The sequence below is a fragment of the Nymphaea colorata genome, chromosome 2 (assembly GCF_008831285.2).
Source record: "Nymphaea colorata isolate Beijing-Zhang1983 chromosome 2, ASM883128v2, whole genome shotgun sequence".
In the NCBI taxonomy this organism is placed as follows: domain Eukaryota; kingdom Viridiplantae; phylum Streptophyta; class Magnoliopsida; order Nymphaeales; family Nymphaeaceae; genus Nymphaea; species Nymphaea colorata.
This window is the reverse complement of record NC_045139.1, coordinates 25,784,581-25,789,537: the sequence shown is the minus strand read 5'-3', so window position 1 is coordinate 25,789,537 and position 4,957 is coordinate 25,784,581.

The window sequence follows — 4,957 nt, the reverse complement described above, 5'->3', positions numbered from 1 at the left end:
AGAATGTGTTAAATCATAAAAAGAGAAGGACAAAGAGATATAGTCATGTGTATGTATATATGTATATGTGTTCATAAAAGTTAAAATGAAGAAATGACTTACAAATATCCGACTTTAATTTTTCTGTATGTCAGAGAGGAACTTCAGTTCATGCAAGAGCCTAAGCTAAGTCTCCAACGTCACTTTGAAGATGGTTCTTGCTTTTGAAAATCTTTTGGAAAACATAATATATTTCTTCCACCATTGACTATAAAACAAAATCAAGCATACATGAAATGGAGAGCCACGTAGGAAAGACACTCATTGGGGTTCCTATTCGGGTTATTAATAAAGAAACTAAGCATGAGAATAACATGAAGATGCACTTTAACATATACAAATTTGTGAAGAGCTTTCCCGGGTTAAACAAGTCTCAACCTCAAAAATCAAATAAGATAAAAAAATCCCCACCCAAAAACTCGTTATTGTCGTACATTTGCTCATTAATCAAGAAAATTAGTGTATCATGCATGAACATCATCTCAAGCATATAACAAGCATATTTTTTGGAAATAAATGAAGAAATGGAATTTATTTTGCCTTTTTCATACTCCCGGTGCACTCAAGAGTAGTCCTTGACTTCGGAAAGGAAGTTTTTAGAGCTTTCTTGCATGGCCATGGAGAGGTGGCCAAAGGAAATGAGAAATAAAAATGAGGACAACATACGTCAAATATAGATGATATTAGGAATGACGCTTTAAGATGATGATCCTAAGGTCGCCTAAGATGAAGCTTCAAAATGATGAAGATATCTCCTCAAGAGGTTCCCTCATGCTTCCTTGGAGAATTTGAGGTTGAAAAGGCTTGCCTTCAAACTTGGAGAAGAAGAAGAACAAAAGAAGAGAGAAATGGAACGAGAGGGCTAAGGAAAACCCCTATATTTTAAGTGAGAATGCATTAGAAATTCCTCAGCCCATGCCTAAAAGGGAGGATTTGTGAGGGTATTTATAGAGAGTTTTGAAAAAATTTTAAATTTTTTTAATAGGCTTTAACCAAGTGGGATTGGCCATTAGCCATGCAAACACCCATTTGAGGTGCAGGCAGGGCTAATGCCCACCCAAAAAGGCTAAAACTGCCCCCCAAGGGGCAATTTACACTAAAATGGGGGTCTCAACGTGCAGAGCGTCAGTATGCAGCAGCACATGATGCGCTGCAGCGTGCGATGCACTGCAGCGTGCGATGCACGAAGGTGCGCTCGCGTGAACACGACACATGGATGTGCGCAAATGTGGCGCACGTTTGCACGGCCGTGCGGCATGCTAACGCATGCCGACGTGCCCTTCTCTTTTTTTTTGAAAAAAAAAAAGATAAAACGAAATAAAATCAAATAAAATGCATAAATAATAAATAAATAAAGGTTGTTTATATAAGAAGCATAAAACATTGTTTCATTTAAAATGTGTAAAAAAATGATTTTTGTTACAAATGGGCAGCCGACTCTATTTTGAGTCACTTTGGGCACATTTTAGAGCCTCATTGGGTTCAATTAGTCCTGAGGCCTTCTACTAAGTCAAAGGACGAGGCATAAAACAAAGGGAAGGTTTGTGCATGCGCATGTGGCGCTCAATAGTACCAAATTTTGTCGTTTTGATCTCGGCTTTGGATTTTAAGTTTGAAATGCTTGATTTGGATATAGACTTTGGTTTTGGATCTAATTCAGACCCAAGAGTTGGATTTTGGATTTGAATCTTGCATCTAAAGTCGGGTTTGAATTTGAATTTTATGTTTGGGATTGGATAAGGTTTAGAGATTCATTTTGGATCGACTAGTCACGAATTTATTTTGGGTTTAGGATTGGGCTTGTGGCCCAGGAATTAAATCCATGTGAAATCATTGTAAAAATGAAATACACCCCTTTTTGGAAAACTTTGGGATGACAAGACCAGTGTTAGCACACATCTCACTATTTTCAATTATGTGATCGAAGCAAAGGTCTTGAGACCATCTATTTGGACAGCCCTTAGCCACCAGGTGGCCTTTTTGCCTTTCTATAGTGCCTTTGGATTTGTACTTGATTCTAATTATTTATTTACAGTCAATTGGATGAGTCCCTAGTGGAAAATCAATAAGGACTCAGGTTTCATTGTTTTCAAACGCCTTCAATTATGCATCCATAGCTTGCTACTAGCATGGTGATTGTGTCGCCTCACTATAAAACTATGGTTTTGTTTCATGAGTGATGGCAAGAAGAAAAGCTCAATGTTTGGGGGAAAAATTAATCAAATGTGGTGATTGAGAATAGAGGATACCATGACCCCTGGTGACTCGCCTTCAATGATGAATTAGTAGAAATCTCTGAGCACTCGTGGTTTTGTTTTCTTGTGGATCACCTTACCTTAGATTCCATTGGAACTACATTTTTGTCAGTGGGATGGTATTTGGCTCATATGGACAGGATAAGTGGTCTTCTGAACTTGTTCCAATTTCAGGTGACAAATCATATAATGGTTCATAACTTGAGGCATTGAGGTGGCACCCTAGTTAGATCAAACAAATCATTTTCAGCTATGTGATCTGCTATAGGCATAGGTAGAACAAAGGTGTTTTCTTTGTCAAAAACATTATTAAATGGAAAGTCATTTTCATAAACTTTAACAACTCTATTGTACAACAATGTTTGCAGTTCAAGATCATATAGATGATAAGATTTTGTGTCATTTGGGTAGCTAAAAAGATGCAATATTTGGCACATTGATCACTCTTTTGTTTTGGTTTAGTATATGTAGCATAGCACAAGCATCTGAAAACCCTTAGGTGGGAATCTTTTGGCTCTTTGTGGAAGAGTCTTTTAAACGGTGTTTCACCAACCAATAAAGGAGAGGAAGTTAAGTTGGTAGGTAGGCTGCTGTGGGAACACACTCTCCCCAAAAGTTCAATTGGAGATTTGCCTAAAGTCTTAAAGCCTTAATGATGTTGAGCAAGGATTGTGTTTTCTTTCTGCAACACTGATCAGTTGTAGCATCCTAGCACATCTATGTTCGTGCATGACTCTTAATTTGTAAAAAAAAATCACTCATTTCTTTAGCAAACAATTCTGCACCATTATCCAACTTTACTTTCAAAACATTTGTCATATGTTGAGTCTAAACTAAATTGAGAAACCTTTGTAACAAGTCCCTTGTTTCATACTTGTAATACATAATAAATAACAAGATTGCCCTAAACAAATCATCAAGAATACCGAGTAAGAAATGAGTGCATGTATGAGCATACAAAACCCATATGGCAAGATGTATTAATTCAAATGGTTTTGAAGAGGAAATTTCAAATACTTCAAAAGGTAACCTAGTTTGTCTGGACAATAAGCACGTATCATAATAATATTCAAAAACTTTATTGCAAACTCACATGCTTCAAATAGTTTGTTTCTATAATTAAAAGGGCGTCCTAGCTCAGATGACATAGGACAGTTTAAGAACTTTGTAGAAAAGCATGTTTTGAGGCTCAAATTTGTCAAGTTCCTATGACTTCGAGGAAAAAAAATTCATTCTTCAAGTCACTCGCTTCAATCATTGTCTTAGAGGTCTGGATCCTAAATTTTGCAGCAAGATGAATAAAAAATAACATGATTGTTAGAGAACTTAACTAATTGACAGGTGGATAGCATATTGTATTTGAATTCAGGGATAAAATATACTTGTTCAGAACTAATGAGGGAAACAAGTGAACACTTGTATAATTAGTAGTGTACATCAGATTATTGTCTGGTAACTAAATTGGAAAAGGATTATATACCTTTTTGTAATTAGAGAACAAACACAATGACAATGCCATATGATCACTAGCACTGTTATCAAGAATCCAAGTATTGGTAAAGAAGGTTCATACCTTCAAAGTTGGCTGACAAGGAAGAGTTTTGTTTTTCTTAAGAATTTCCATGACTTTCCCATATTGTCCATAGAGAGGGCGGAAGCAACATCCTTGCAGTAGTTTTGCATTGTCTATAGATTTAGATGCATTAGAAATAGTAAATGAGTTACCTGTGCTCTCTTGATTTGATACATCTGGTGCAACTGATCTTTCTTGTTTCGTTTTGGGGTTCTTAAAATTTGGTGGGAACCCATGAAGCTTGAAGCACTTTTCCTAAGTGTGGCCTACACCTTGACATTTGGTGCACACTACTTGTTGTCATCTAGTAACTTTTGCTTTGAAGGCTTTAGGATTCATAACAACACTACCCATGTGCCCGGTTGAAGAATTTGTATCTTACATTGTTTTGTCTTCTGGTAATATCAACAAATAAACCTTAGGCAGTGATGGCAATGGATCCATAAGCAAAATTTGTCCTCTTATCATGTTGTATGTGCCATTTAATCCCATTATAAACTAAATGACTTCTACTTCATCTTGTTTTTCTATAGACACTTTCATGACACCACATGTGTAGTAGAGTAGAAGACTATGGATGTATTTGTCCTACAATGCTATGAGTTTGGTGTAATATACTACAATAGATTGAGATTCTTAAGTAAGCTTGGTATTGGTTGACTTAATCTAGAACCTTCGGGGGGGAATTTTCTATGTAAATTAGTGTTTAATGTCATTTTGTAGTTCCTTTGTGGTTGTAGCATAGATCACACTATTTGCTAAATCTCTAGATAGTGCATTGATTAATCATAACAATATCATGTAATTACATCTAAGCCAAAATATATACTCTAGTGAACTGACGTCATGTTTCAGTAGATAGCTATCCACAAATCCCAATTCATTCTTTGCTACAACTGCCATACCATAGTGTGACTCTTGCGTAATTATCTTCGGTAAGAGGCTACAATATCTACTCCATATTGTCCACAATAAATTTGGGGTCTCAATAGATGGTAATTCAAACTCTATTATTCAAAGAAGTTCAGCAGCAACACATGCTAATGCTTTGTATTTTGGGGATGAATATCTTAAAATCAGACTTTTAAAT